We start from the raw sequence: 16,384 nt of genomic DNA, 5'->3' as shown, positions 1-16,384 counted from the left end.
ATTTCAATGAAATTTTGACCAAGGGTGTATCTTGGCCTAACTTAGAAGTCATTAAATTTTGGTAATGATCCAGAACACGATCCGGATCCAGCAATTTTTTTAAGGATTCTTTATCATTGCAGGATAGGGCCAATTTCAACATTTTTGTATCTAACTTCATGAACACGGGTCACAAAGGCTGAACAAAAATTAAGTTATGACACAACAATAATTCATTCAGCATTTGTTTCTCCTCATTGAATAAACTTATTAGAAAATAAAAAAAAAACCTTGTGTAGTTCATGCAGTTTCTCTTTATAAATACATTTGCTGAAGATCTAAGGGTTTAACCACTGAATCTGAAACATGACGGTAGATGCGTGAAACGACGTGGAACAAGTCTCTTTGCCAAAAGGTATTCCATGTGACGTCAGTGACCCTATGGCCTTGGCAGAGGTTTGCGCTCTCCGAGTGCTTCTAGTTTATATATACATAATAACCAACACTTCCCCCTCCCAATTGAACCTATGTTTAAAATACTTCCTACTGAAACTTCTTCCAGGCATATCCTTGTAAATTCTGAGAGAAGCTCTTGCCTTTCTCTGGAATATTTATTACAATACATGAGAAGATGCTGCACTGTCTCTGACTGTTGACATGCCAAACATAATCCATCCTTGTGTTTTCTTTGGACTTTTACTGCAGCACCTGCTTTATATAGTGCTTTACTGCCGCCTGCAGGTCAAGAGAAAACTGAAGCAAATTAGGAGCGCCCCTGTTGACCTGACAATAAATTAAAAAACAAAAACAAATCCTGAGAACAATCCCACATTGATGCAGGATGCCAGGATGTCTACAATAACTAAACAAATAAATAAATAAAATGATGCTATTCAGGGTCAGCTTCAATATATACACATTAGGCTTTAGCGAATTCCTAGAATCGTTGAACAGAATAGAAGTTGATTGTCATATACACAGAAAACAAAAAACAGTTTAACAATATAATGAAATTCTTACTTGCACATCTCCCTGCAAATACTAAAAATAGAATAAAAATGATAAAAACAATAAAAGTGTTATTATAATGTTAATAACAATCAGGGGCATAGCACCAACTTATGGGCACTAGGTACCAAATTGCACCATTTTTCTAGAAAATGGTGCAATTTGGTCCCCCAGACCCCCCAACTCAATATTGCTCCCCAACTTTAAAAAGGGTTCTGACTCCCAGGTGTGAACTAAGATATACATGATTTAGACCTGGTATGACTACGCATTAGAAATTTGGTGTTTGCATTAATAAAAAAGAACATAACAGTGGGGGTGGTCTTCAATATTGCTAGTACCTAGTGCCCATAAGTTCACAGGAAACAGTTATTTCTATATTTATTTATGTTCATTGTTAGTTGGTTTAATCTTTTCTGTTTTGTTTTATCAGATTCTTTTTGTCCGTTTCTCTAAAACTGTATTGTGGCATTATTAGTTATTATTACTATTATTGTTGTTGTTGCTATTATTATTATTGATATATAAATAAAAATAAATGAATAAAATATTACAATTTGTAATACATTTGACTCTTTTACGACAACAAACGCTGAGCCATGAATTATTATACAGAAAACAAATGTGCTGACAGCTGCAACAGCTTAATGCTAACTTCAACATTGAAAACGCCATAGACATGCTAACGCGTTAGCATCGGTCCCTTTTTTAAGTTATAAAATACATCTATCAAATGTTTCAGAACACCATAACAGGTCAGATTAACATAAAAAGGTAAATGTTACTCACAGACAAATGCTCTTTGGGGTTTAAGTGGGGAAAAATTAAGATTAAGGGAAATAAAACACTGAATCAACAAAGCACCCGATCGAAGCACTGCTTCAATCTGCGAATCACTGCTTCGATTGGTTCAAGGTTCAAAGCAAAGCCGCGCTGCAGAAATGGTTGATTTATATGGAAGAAACGAAACATTTGCGGTAAAACAAAGTTATTTAACAACTAATTGATGACTAAATTAGTTGACAACTATTTTAATAATCGATTAAATCGATTAGTTGTTTCAGCACTACAAAACATCTCTTTCTGTGAGATCCTGTTTGGGATGTGTGTGTGTTGGGGGGAGTGTCGCCTGTGCGCCTGGACTAAAACATTGTACCACTGTGCAGGGGTGGAAGGGCCCTCAGAGATCTTTCAATACTATTGTTAGAGCAGAATTATGTTTTGCAACATTTATACATTCATTTTAATTATATTTTTTTACAACATGAATTGTATGGACATTAATAACATGCAACAAAAAATGTATTTAATGCCAGTTTTTTGTGCCGCCACCCCCCCCCCCCCCCCCCATGCTCTGGGCCCAGGGTACATAGTACCCTTTACCCCCCCAGTCCGATGCCCCTGCCCTGGGTACCCCCCCAGTCCGACGCCCCTGGCAACAATAACAAAGACGATACAGCAGTGTAGAATAAAGTGACTGAGAGTGCTGCGTTTGATACGGTGGATTACTGTATTGTTTTTGATAGGCTGGAGAATCATTTTGGGATTACTGGGAATGTCCTTGCATGGTTGACATCTTTCCTAACCAGTCATTCATGGGGTTCCGGGGGGGTTTGGTCCATCTTAGGCTTTTGCCTTTATATAGCACCCCTTGGGCACATATTGCAGCATTTTGGGATGACCTTTCATTGCTATGCTGATGATACTCAGTAGTACATGCCAATACCTGCTGGTAATCTCATACACATAAAGTTCTTAGAGGATTGGCTTGCATCAGTGAGAAGCTGGATGTCCAGCAATTTCTTACTTTTAAGCAAGACTGAGATGATGGTTCTTGGTCCAGCTAGATATCGTTATCAGCTTGACCAGCTAATGCTTAACCTAGGATCATGTGTCATACATCACACTGACAAAGTGAAGAACCTTGGGGTGATTTTTGATCCCACGCTGTCCTTTGACCTACACATTAGAGGTATTATGAGGACTGCTTTCTTTCACCTGCAAATTATAGTGAAGATTTGACCCATCCAGTCTATGGGTGATGCAGAGACCCTGATCCATGCATTTGTCTCTTCTAGAGTGGACAAATGCAATGTTCTATTTTCTGGTTTACCGCAGTGCAGCATTAGGGGCCTCCAATTGGATCAAAATGCTGCTGCCAGAGTTTAGACAAGAAGCAGAAAGTTTGACCACATTACACCCATTTTGGCAACTCTTCACTGGGTTTCTGTCTCTATGAGGTCAGATTTTAAGATCATGCTACTAGCCTATAAAATTGTTCACGGACTGGCACCTCCCTACTTAGCTGACCTAATTAAACCTTATGTACCGGCCTGGGCTCTGCATTCTTAGGGCACAGGACTACTTTGGTGACTACTTGGTGACAGGACTATTCCTAGGGTGAATAAAAAGTCTGCAGGCCACAGAGCTTTCTTTATCATGCCCCTGTTTTGTGGAATGATCTCCCTGTGGAGATAAATCAGTCTGATTCTGTAGAGACTTTCAAGTCTAGACTTAAGATGCATTTATTCTCCCTTTTGTATGGCTAGCATACATGGAACTACGCTTCTTGTCCTTTTAAATTCAGTTAATTAGTAATGGAACAGGTCTCTGCCTCAAATTTATCTAAATTTAGGTTCTGTTAGGGAAGCCTAGGGCTAGCGGTCGTCAATCGCCTTAGTATTTACTCTGCTTTCCTGTTGATTTAATGTTGATGAATTGTACCTTAGGTGTGGTCTGAGGTACGGAGGGAAATATATGAGAGTGGCATCTGTGGACAGTGGAATGCTGGACTGACAGCGGGATCTGATGCCTAGAATTATTGCAGCAGATGTCTTGTTTTTTTATTCCCAAACTTTCTAAAACTTTGTTAAACATTGTAAAAACCTTGTAAGTGTTAGGGCCCCTTCACACATAGTCTGAATGTGGTCGAACTGAGCATGAAATGCACATGAAGCAGGAATCGTATGCAATAGGTGTAAAATCGTAGCTGCCTCCAAGCCTCATACACCTGTTGCCACAACTATTTGTGCACACCAGGGGCTGAAAGAGAGTGTGCCCTGTGAGAGCCCATCACACCCTCTCGCGGCAGGTGTTGGCCAAATTCCAGGTGACATGCACACAAATCTAACACCATTCGTTTGGCACTTAGAAAATGTGTGTCCATTTGCACTATCATCATGAAAACAGTCAGCAGATGATCAGTGTCGAGCTGGATGTTAAATTTGTCTAAGTGCACCTACGAGTGTGGCATGAAAGCAACACATGTGGTGCATGTGTCTCTCACGTGTGCGCGTGTGTTGTGCCCCCCCCCCCCGCTCCCCCGACACATGTGTGTGTGCCGGGGGGGCACACTTGCATAAAATGCTGATATGTATGTACAGATCTAATCACATGGGGGCCGGACAGCGAGGTCTGAGCGCACATAGTACAGGGGAGGCATTTAACCACATAACATAGACATGTTGGTCTGGGCGCTGAACGGGCGAGGGGGGGGCGTGTCTACTCACAGCAGCTGCTGTTGTGATCTATGCTCCTGGATGTCCCAACTGGAGAACACTTACTGTGTTTAGAAGGACATGAACTTAGAACATTCCTCCATGAGGCGGATGTGTCTCTGCCTGCTGTCCTCACGTGGAAATTCATTAAAACATACATCGCTTTTGGAGAGCGCGCACATTGACAGGCTGTTCCAGCTGGAATGGACCATCAGTTCATGTGGAAACACAGCAGGAGATCTGAATCCCACGTCTGTCTGAGAGGACAGGCGTGACCTGTGAGTGGCATGCCGCAGGACCATATGACAATCCAACAGTGCGACAAATACAGCACTTTTCAGTCATGTATCAGCAGAAATATGCTGTAACAAATGCTGTTTGGTCAGTTATCATGGTGTTTTTTTTTCTTAAAAAAAATACATTTATGTGCTTGTTGATTTTAGCCTTTTCACGCTTCTGCTTTAAGACAGTGGTTGTAGTGCAGTGGTAAAGTTTATGTCTGGTAATCAGAGCTTACAGGTTCAAATCCCATGAGTGGCATTTATTTTTTATTTAACCAGGGTTATTTAACCGCAGGGTTCTGTATTGTGTCCCCTTTTATGTATTGTTTATATCAACCCAGTGATATTCACTAATTATACAGCTGGTTTTTATTTTATTTTTCTCCACATCAGCGGCACAATGTGGTGAAACACGTCTCAGCTGCTCGCACTGTGTTCCTGCTTGCATGACACCATCACGTGCACGATACCATCGCGGCGGGATCGTGCACGCCTGCCTATCGGCTTGATGTTTTGGTGGTTCTCTCTTACGAGCTCTTCCGCCGTAACTCCCCCTGATTTGTACTTATTCATAATATGTGTGAAGGGGCCCTTAGAATGGCCTACGCAGTCAGTCACCCCTTTGAGTGCATTTTACAAGTTCTTACTGGTCAGGAAGTGTGCAAGGGCCCATGTGCTTCAGTCCATGTGTGAAAGTGAGACTGGGCTAAGTGAGAAAGTTGTTCACAAGACTGATTGCTTGCAAGTAGAAACTGTTCAATAGTCTCATCGTCCTGGACTTCACACTCTTGTAACACTTGCCCGGGGGTAGTAATGTGAAGAGATCATGCTGAGGATGTGAATAATCCTTGATGATGTTGTGTTTCCTCTACTCGTATATGGCTTTGGTGTGATAATTTCTTGTGCAGTTTCATGTTTTAAATGTTTCCAGTTTTACATCACACGCAATGGTTGCTGTGGTGGTGTATTGCAGGGGCTTATGTAATCCCGTGTGCAGTTCATGTTAATTTTTGGCACCATACATCAATTTAAAGCTCAGAATGTGTAGATTAAGAAAAAAAATTGGGTTTCATTTTTTTTGCTCCTATCTAAGGGGTCAAATTCATGATGGCGTCCAAGATGGCTGCCAGTTGTTTTTTCTTCATATCTCGGCTACTAATTTACATAGAATAATGTTTTTTTATGTCAATATATATGTTTTCATTGCATGTGAATTCATTTCCAAACCCCACAATACCATATAGTGAGTTTTAAGGGTGTATATTGTATATAACATAAAGAATTGCTGTTAAATTCTATATAGTAATTTCAATTTCAATTTTTCAATTTATTTTCATTTATATAGCACCAAATCACAACAGAGTTGCCTCAAAGCGCTTCACACAGGTAAGGTCTAACCTTACCAACCCCCAGAGCAACAGTGGTAAGGAAAAACTCTCTCTGAGGAAGAAACCTCAAGCAGACCAGACTCAAAAGGGTGACCCTCTGCTTGGGCCTCTTGTAGGTTTTATTCATAATGAAAATATTATCAATAATTTCAATAGCACATTATATATCATTATACATTAAAACAACTTATAAAAGAAACATAGTTGCTCTTATAAATACAAGAAATAACATGATCTGTACAATATCTAAAGTAATGAAAAGTTTAAATGTCTCATATTCAGACAGTGCATGCACAACATACATTTAGAAACTACTTTAATAATTACACTTCAATTTCATCATCATTCAAAGCAATTTCCATCTCTGAAAAGGGATTCAAACATACACCAGATGCACCTTCACATTACACAGTTCTGTGCAGGCCAAGTTTTTCTTCCTATCAGGCTGAAAAGGCAGGACAGGCCGGACGCAAATGCACGGCGCAGGTACACAGCTCTGTGGAGGAAAAACGTTTACTGAATAAGCAGGCTTAGGTCGGTACACGGATAGGCAGTCCAAAAAAAAAAACAAAACAAAAAAAAAACAGGATCCAGAACATCAGGCAAAAAGTGTGGTCAAAGGGCAAGCAGGTAGTCGTCATAAACCGAAGAGGCACAATAAGCAAGGCAAGAAAACTAGAACAGAGCTGGTAAGAAGGCACTAGGCACATCGAACTGGCAAAGGACAGATTCAAACCAAGAAGCTTATAAAGCACCCAAGTGATTAATCGAAACACAGAACAGGTGTGTAGGGAAACACCTAGAACTGGGGCGTGGCCAGATGGACAGAGACACCCACCACCAAGAACAAGAGAAAAAGGCAAGAGACAACAGGACAGAGTAAACCCAAGCAGAAAAAGAGACAAACCAAGCACCAAAACCACCCCCATGACCCTGACAGTACCCCGCCTCAAGGGCTGACCCTCGACGGCCCCGGAGCAGAAGGGTGAGAAGCATGATTCGCGAACAAGACTGGGGTCCAAAACAAAGCGGGAGGGAACCCAAGACCGCTCCTCGGGGCCATAACCCTCGCAATCCACCAAATACTGCAGATTATGACCCCGCCGCTGGGAACCCAGAAGGCGACGCATAGAGAAGACGGGACCCCCACCCATGAACCGGGGGGATGGCGGGGGAATGGCCGGTGGGCACAGCGGACTGGATCGAACCGGTTTAAGCTGGCTGATGTGAAACGTGGGATGGACCTTCATAGACCGCGGAAGATACAGATGAACAGAGACAGGATTAATGACCTTAGCTATCGGAAATGGACCAATGAACCTGGGAGCCATCTTATGAGGAACACCCTGTAGTGGCAGATGACGCGTGGATATCCAAACCCGTTGACCAGGAGAGTAAGAAGGTGCAACGGACCGTTTGCGGTCCGCCGCTGCTTTATAGCTTATGGAGGACCGCAACAGGGCCCTCCGGGCCCGGTTCCAGGTTCACTAGCACCGCATCACCAGACTGAGTGCAGAAGGAACAGGAGAACGAAAATCCGTGGAGGGAAAAAGAGAAGGTTGATGACCAAAGACAACATGAAATGGAAAGAAGCCAGAGGAAGCAGTTGGCAAACAGTTGTGAGCGAGTTCGATCCAGGGCAGCTGGGTGGACCAGGAGGCGGGAAATTGAGACGACAAGATTCGCAGGCCCTTCTCTAACTCCTGATTCAGGCGTTCTGCCTGACCATTGGCCTGAGGGTGGTAACCAAAAGTGACACTTGACGTGACCCTGAGGAGCCGACAGAATTCCCTCCAGAAATGGGAAACAAACCGAGGGCCCCGGTCTGAGACTACAACCGCTGGCAAAAATTATGGAATCACCGGCCTCGGAGGATGTTCATTCAGTTGTTTAATTTTGTAGAAAAAAAGCAGATCACAGACATGACACAAAACTAAAGTCATTTCAAATGGCAACTTTCTGGCTTTAAGAAACACTATAAGAAATCAAGAAAAAAAATTGTGGCAGTCAGTAACGGTTACTTTTTTAGACCAAGCAGAGGGAAAAAAATATGGACTCACTCAATTCTGAGGAAAAAATTATGGAATCACCCTGTAAATTTTCATCCCCAAAACTAACACCTGCATCAAATCAAATCTGCTCGTTAGTCTGCATCTAAAAAGGAGTGATCACACCTTGGAGAGCTGTTGCACCAAGTGGACTGACATGAATCATGGCTCCAACACGAGAGATGTCAATTGAAACAAAGGAGAGGATTATCAAACTCTTAAAAGAGGGTAAATCATCACACAATGTTGCAAAAGATGTTGGTTGTTCACAGACAGCTGTGTCTAAACTCTGGACCAAATACAAACAACATGGGAAGGTTGTTAAAGGCAAACATACTGGTAGACCAAGGAAGACATCAAAGCGTCAAGACAGAAAACTTAAAGCAATATGTCTCAAAAATCGAAAATGCACAACAAAACAAATGAGGAACGAATGGGAGGAAACTGGAGTCAATGTCTGTGACTGAACTGTAAGAAACCGCCTAAAGGAAATGGGATTTACATACAGAAAAGCTAAATGAAAGCCATCATTAACACCTAAACAGAAAAAAACAAAGTTACAATGGGCTAAGGAAAAGCAATTGTGGACTGTGGATGACTGGATGAAAGTCATATTCAGTGATGAATCTCAAATCTGCATTGGGCAAGGTGATGATGCTGGAACTTTTGTTTGGTGCTGTTCCAATGAGATTTATAAAGATCACTGCCTGAAGAGAACATGTAAATTTCCACAGTCATTGATGATATGGGGCTGCATGTCAGGTAAAGGCACTGGGGAGATGGCTGTCATTACATCATCAATAAATGCACAAGGTTACGTTGATATTTTGGACACTTTTCTTATCCCATCAATTGAAAGGATGTTTGGGGATGATGAAATCATTTTTCAAGATGATAATGCATCTTGCCATAGAGCAAAAACTGTGAAAACTGTTGTGAAAGTGTAGGAACACGGACCCACAACAGGGGGCGTAAAAGAACGGGCAAAGGATAAGCCAAACAGTAACAATTTAATGTTGTAAATTGTGCACAACGGAATACAGACAACAATCAGTTTGGGACTACAGTCAATTACACGTTGGGTGACGTGTGGGCAGGCTTGAGGATAGGAGACGCCTGTCCAGAACCGAGCCGGATCCCACACAGCCCTCACCGCCAACGGACCTGAAGAACACCGGAGCCGCCAAGTCCTGGGTCCCCAGGTGGTCACCGTCTTCAGCTGTCAGACCTGGTACTGCTGGCAGAGAATAGAAACAGCACAGGTGAGTGTGAGTACGCACACTCAGTAATCCCACAGTCTGTGTTCTTTTGGGAGGGAGCACCTCCACCTCCAATCACACACTCGTGCAGCTCCTGTCTAACCAATTATCTGGTTGGAGTGTGAAGCGAAGCCGTCGCTGATCACACTTTACGCCAATCCCACAGATAAGGAAACGCCACAGGAAAATGGCTGCAAAGAAGTTCAGATTAGTACTCAATGTTTTAAGTCAGAGAAAATTACCTCCAAGGTAGCTGATTTCTCGGCGGGGAGGTGGAGTTGCAGTCCAGCTTTTATGGTGATGGTGTTGAGTAGTGGATGAGTGACAGCTTGTACGGATGATGAGTGACAGCTGTCACTCCCGGTCGCTCCGACGCCCTCTCGTGCTTGAAGCCCGCACTTCAAGCAGGGCACCATCTTGTGGTGGTGGGCCAGCAGTACCTCCTCTTCAGCGGCCCACACAACAGGACCCCCCCCTCAACGGGCGCCTCCTGGCACCCGACCAGGCTTATCCGGGTGACGGGTGTAGAAGTCGGCCAGGAGGGCCGGGTCCAGGATGAAGCTCCTCTTCACCCAGGAGTGCTCTTCGGGTCCATAACCCTCCCAGTCCACCAGATACTGGAACCCCCGGCCCTTTCGACGGACGTCCAGGAGCCGGCGTACTGTCCACGCGGGCTCCCCGTCGATGATCCGGGCAGGAGGCGGCGCCGGTCCAGGGGCACACAGTGGTGAGGTATGGCAGGGCTTGAGTCTTGACACATGAAAAACGGGGTGTATCCGCAGTGAAGCTGGCAGCTTCAGCTTCACTGCGGCTGGACTGAGGACTTTGAGTATGGAAAAGGGTCCTATGTACCTGTCCTTCAGCTTCTGGGATTCCACCTGAAGGGGGATGTCCTTTGTGGATAGCCAAACCTCCTGCCCGGGCTGGTATGCAGGGGCCGGGGAATGCCGGCGGTCTGCATGGGCCTTAGCCCTCGTCCGGGCTCTGAGCAGGGCAGAGCGGGCGGTACGCCACACCCGACGGCACTTCCTCAGATGGGCCTGGACCGAGGGCACCCCGACCACTCCCTCCACTAGCGGAAACAATGGGGGCTGGTACCCCAAACACACCTCAAACGGGGAGAGGCCGGTGGCAGATGAAGCTTGGCTATCATGAGCGTACTCGATCCAGGCCAGATGGTCACTCCAGGCCGTCGGGTGCGCGGAGGTCACGCAGCAGAGGGCCTGCTCCAACTCCTGGTTCGTCCGCTCTGCCTGCCCGTTCGTCTGGGGGTGGTACCCAGACGAGAGACTGACGGTGGCCCCCAGCTCCCTGCAGAAACTCCTCCAGACCTGGGAGGAGAACTGAGGACCACGATCCGAGACAATGTCCGATGGAATCCCATGCAGACGCACGACATGGTGGACCAGGAGGTCTGCAGTCTCCTGGGCCGTCGGGAGCTTCGGGAGGGCCACGAAGTGGGCAGCCTTGGAGAACCGGTCCACTATCGTGAGGATGGTAGTCATGCCCTGGGACGGCGGGAGGCCCGTGACAAAGTCCAGGCCGATGTGAGACCAGGGGCGATGAGGCACAGGCAGAGGCTGGAGGAGGCCTTGGGCCTTGTGGTGGTCGGCTTTGCCCCTGGCACAGGTGGTGCAGGCCTGGACATACTCCCGGACGTCGGCTTCCATAGACGCCCACCAGAAGCGCTGCCGGACCACTGCCACGGTCCTTCGCACCCCTGGATGACAGGAGAGCTTGGAACCATGACAGAAGTCTAAGGCCGCAGCCCTGGCCTCTGGTGGGACGTACAATTTGTCCTTCGGATCTGTCCCCGGGTCCGGGCTCCATGTCAGGGCCTCCCGGACGGTCTTCTCCACGTCCCAGGTGAGGGTGGCCACGATAGTGGTCTCGGGGATGATGGTTTCCGTCGGGTCTGACTGCTCGGTCTTGACCTCCTCTTCATGCACCCGGGACAGGGTGTCAGATCGTTGGTTTTTCGTCCCGGGGCGGTAGGTGATCCGAAAGTCAAAACGCCCGAAGAACAGCGACCAGCGGGCTTGCCTGGGGTTCAGACCCCTGGCGGTCCGAATGTACTCCAGGTTCCAATGGTCCGTGAAAACCATAAATGGTACCGATGCTCCCTCCAACAGGTGTCTCCACTCCTCAAAAGCCTCCTTCACCGCAAGAAATTCCCTATTGCCGACGTCATAGTTCCTTTCAGCCGGGGTCAACCTGCGGGAAAAGTAGGCACATGGATGGAGAACCTTGTCGGACTCCCCGCTCTGGGATAGCACGGCTCCTATCCCGGAGTCCACTTCCACTTCAACTACAAACTGGCATTTGGGATCTGGCTGCACCAGAACCGGTGCAGTCGAGATCCGGCGTTTCAACTCCCTAAACGCGGCTTCGCACCGATCCGACCAGGTGAAGGGGACTTTCGTGGAGGTCAGAGCTGTCAGAGGGCTAACTACCTGACTGTAGCCCTTGATGAACCTCCGGTAGAAATTTGCAAAACCGAGGAACTGTTGCAGTTTCCTACGGTTTGTTGGTTGGGGCCAATCTCTCACCGCCGCAACCTTGGCCGGATCAGGGGTGACGGAGTTGGAGGAGATTATGAACCCCAGGAAGGACAAAGAAGTGCGGTGGAACTCGCACTACTCACCCTTCACAAACAGCCGGTTCTCCAACAACCGCTGTAGGACCTGACGTACATGCTTGACATGGGTCTCAGGATCCGGAGAAAAGATGAGTATATCATCTAGATATACGAAGACAAACCGATGCAGGAAGTCCCGCAAGACGTCATTAACCAACGCTTGGAACGTCGCGGGCGCATTGGTGAGGCCGAATGGCATGACCAGGTACTCAAACTGACCTAACGGGGTGTTAAATGCCGTCTTCCACTCGTCTCCCTCCCAGATCCGAACCAGGTGATAAGCATTCCTAAGATCCAATTTAGTGAAAATTTGGGCTCCATGCAAGGGCATGAACACTGAATCCAACAGAGGTAACGGGTATCGGTTGCGAACCGTGATCTCGTTCAGCCCACTGTAATCAATGCATGGACGGAGTCCGCCATCCTTCTTGCCCACAAAAAAGAAACCAGCACCCATCGGGGAGGTGGAGTTCCGGATCAAACCGGCAGCTGACAAGTCCCGGATGTAGGTCTCCATTGATTCGTGTTCCGGACGTGAGAGGCTGTACAGCCTGCTGGATGGGTACTCAGCGCCCGGTATCAAATCAATGGCACAATCGTATGGACGGTGTGGTTAGTGGAAGAAGGGTGCCATCTAGTGCCTGCACCGACAATGGTGACGGTAAGGCCACTAGAGGGAGCCCAACCTCCTTTTCCCATCTGCTATCCAGCAGATTCCCCTCCGACCCCGTGTCCACCAGTGCTGGGGCGTGAAGGGTTAGATCCCCACTCAGGATCGTGACTGGGATACGTGCAGATTTTCGGGGTCTCCCCGTGTGGGTATTGTGACCCACCCTTAGCCCAGTCTCTAAGGACGAGTACTGCTGTTTTGACCGTTTGGGGTATTCTCTCTGTGTGTGCTCGGTTGAGCTGCAGAGAAAACACTCTCCATGGATCAGCCTCCTTTGTCTCTGATCTGATCGCTTTTTGGCCCTGCTCGTTTCCATAGCAACGTCAGCAGGGGGAGCTGTCGTCACATGGAGAGCCCTGGCTGTGGAGCGTGGGGAAGTCGGCTCCCTTTCGGACCCGGGAGGAAGAGGGACGGCTTGTGCGTGACCACGCCCTTCGTCTCACTCCCGTCGGTGTTCTGTTAATCGGTTGTCTAACCGTATAACCAGGTCGATAAGCCCGTCTAAATCCCGCGGCTCGTCCTTCGCCACCAGGTGCTCCTTAAGGACCAGAGACAGTCCGTTTACAAAGGCGGCGCGGAGCGCAACAGCATTCCAGCCGGCTCACGCTGCCGCGATGCGGAAGTCGACTGCATACTTCGCTGTGCTCCGACATCCCTGTCTTATCGACAGCAGCACGCTTGAAGCGGTCTCGCCTCTATGAGGGTGGTCGAACACCTATCGGAACTCCCTCACAAACTCAGAGTAAACCGTTAGGAGCCGTGAATTGTGCTCCCAGAGCGCCGTAGCCCAGGTGCGTGCCTCTCCTCGAAGCAAATTTATAACGTAAGCCACCCGGCTAGCGTCTGACGCGTACATGACGGGACGCTGTGAAAAGACGAGCGAGCACTGCATCAAGAAGTCCGCGCACGTCTCCACACAGCCTCCGTACGGCTCCGGAGGGCTTACGTATGCTTCAGGAGAAGGTGGGGGGGTTCGTTGAACGACCAGTGGAATGTCTGTCTCTGGCATTTGGTCAGCAGGAGGAGGTGCTGCAGCAGCGCCCTGAGCGTGCGCTTCCACCTGGGCGGTGACAGCCTCCATCCTTTGATTGAGAACAATGCTCTGCTCGGTAACTAAGTCCAACCGAGCAGTAAAAGCGGTTAAAATGTGCTGCAGCTCACCTAACACGTCTCCTGCTGGCGCCTGTGCACCTCGCTCTTCCATTGGCTGTTCAAGCGATGGTTGACGCCCCTCGGGATCCATGACGCTGGCCGAGAAATCCTGTTGTGAAAGTGTAGGAACATGGACCCACAACAGGGGGCATAAAAGAACGGGCAATGGATAAGCCAAACAGTAACAATTTAATGTTGTAAATTGTGCACAACGGAATACACACAACAATCAGTTTGGGACTACAGTCAATTACACGTTGGGTGACGTGTGGGCAGGCTTGAGGATAGGAGACGCCCGTCCAGAACCGAACCGGATCCCACACGGCCCTCACCGCCAACGGACCTGAAGAACACCGGAGCCGCCAAGTCCTGGGTCCCCAGGTGGTCACCGTCTTCAGCTGTCAGACCTGGTACTGCTGGCAGAGAATAGAAACAGCACAGGTGAGTGTGAGTACGCACACTCAGTAATCCCACAGTCTGTGTTCTTTTGGGAGGGAGCACCTCCACCTCCAATCACACACTCGTGCAGCTCCTGTCTAACCACTTATCTGGTTGGAGTGTGAAGCGAAGCCGTCACTGATCACACTTTACGCCAATCCCACAGATAAGGAAACGCCACAGGAAAACGGCTGCAAAGAAGTTCAGATTATTACTCAATGTTTTAAGTCAGAGAAAATTACCTCCAAGGTAGCTGATTTCTCGGTGGGGAGGTGGAGTTGCAGTCCGGCCTTTATGGTGATGGTGTTGAGTAGTGGATGAGTGACAGCTGGTACGGATGATGAGTGACAGCTGTCACTCCCGGTCGCTCTGACGCCCTCTCGTGCTTGAAGCCCGCACTTCAAGCAGGGCGCCATCTTGTGGTGGTGGGCAAGCAGTACCTCCTCTTCAGCGGCCCACACAACAAAAACATTCCTTGCAAAAAGACACATAGGGTCAATGTCATGGCCTGCAAATAGTCCGGATCTTAATCCAATTGAAAATCTTTGGTGAAAGTTGAAGAAAATGGTCCATGACAATCAATCAATCAATCAATTTTATTTATATAGCACCAAATCACAACAAACAGTTGCCCCAAGGCGCTTTATATTGTAAGGCAAGGCCATACAATAATTACGTAAAAACCCCAACGGTCAAAACGACCCCCTGTGAGCAAGCACTTGGTGACAGTGGGAAGGAAAAACTCCTTTTTAACAGGAAGAAACCTCCAGCAGAACCAGGCTCAGGGAGGGGCAGTCTTCTGCTGGGACTGGTTGGGGCTGAGGGGAGAGAATCAAGAAAAAGACATGCTGTGGAGGGGAGCAGAGATCAATCACTAATGATTAAATGCAGAGTGGTGCATACAGAGCAAAAAGAGAAAGAAACACTCAGTGCATCATGGGAACCTCCCAGCAGTCTAAGTCTATAGTTGCATAACTAAGGGATGGTTCAGGGTCACCTGATCCAGCCCTAACTATAAGCTTTAGCAAAAAGGAAAGTTTTAAGCCTAATCTTAAAAGTAGAGAGGGTGTCTGTCTCCCTGATCCGAATTGGGAGCTGGTTCCACAGGAGAGGAGCCTGAAAGCTGAAGGCTCTGCCTCCCATTCTACTCTTACAAACCCTAGGAACTACAAGTAAGCCTGCAGTCTGAGAGCGAAGCGCTCTATTGGGGTGATATGGTACTATGAGGTCCCTAAGATAAGATGGGACGTGATTATTCAAAACCTTATAAGTAAGAAGAAGAATTTTAAATTCTATTCTAGAATTAACAGGAAGCCAATGAAGAGAGGCCAATATGGGTGAGATATGCTCTCTCCTTCTAGTCCCCGTTAGTACTCTAGCTGCAACATTTTGAATTAACTGAAGGCTTTTCAGGGAACTTTTAGGACAACCTGATAATAATGAATTACAATAGTCCAGCCTAGAGGAAATAAATGCATGAATTAGTTTTTCAGCATCACTCTGAGACAAGACCTTTCTAATTTTAGAGATATTGCGTAAATGCAAAAAAGCAGTCCTACATATTTTTTTAATATGCGCATTGAATGACATATCCTGATCAAAAATGACTCTAAGATTTCTCACAGTATTACTAGAGGTCAGGGTAATGCCATCCAGAGTAAGGATCTGGTTAGACACCATGTTTCTAAGATTTGTGGGGCCAAGTACAATAACTTCAGTTTTATCTGAGTTTAAAAGCAGGAAATTAGAGGTCATCCATGTCTTTATGTCTGTAAGACAATCCTGCAGTTTAGCTAATTGGTGTGTGTCCTCTGGCTTCATGGATAGATAAAGCTGGGTATCATCTGCGTAACAATGAAAATTTAAGCAATGCCGTCTAATAATACTGCCTAAGGGAAGCATGTATAAAGTGAATAAAATTGGTCCTAGCACAGAACCTTGTGGAACTCCATAATTAACCTTAGTCTGTGAAGAAGATTCCCCATTTACATGAACAAATTGTAATCTATTAGATAAATATGATTCA

Source organism: Thalassophryne amazonica, chromosome 6 (assembly GCF_902500255.1).
Source record: "Thalassophryne amazonica chromosome 6, fThaAma1.1, whole genome shotgun sequence".
Lineage (NCBI taxonomy): Eukaryota > Metazoa > Chordata > Actinopteri > Batrachoidiformes > Batrachoididae > Thalassophryne > Thalassophryne amazonica.
The sequence above is the reverse complement of the archived record's forward strand: the minus strand, read 5'-3'. Positions refer to the sequence as shown.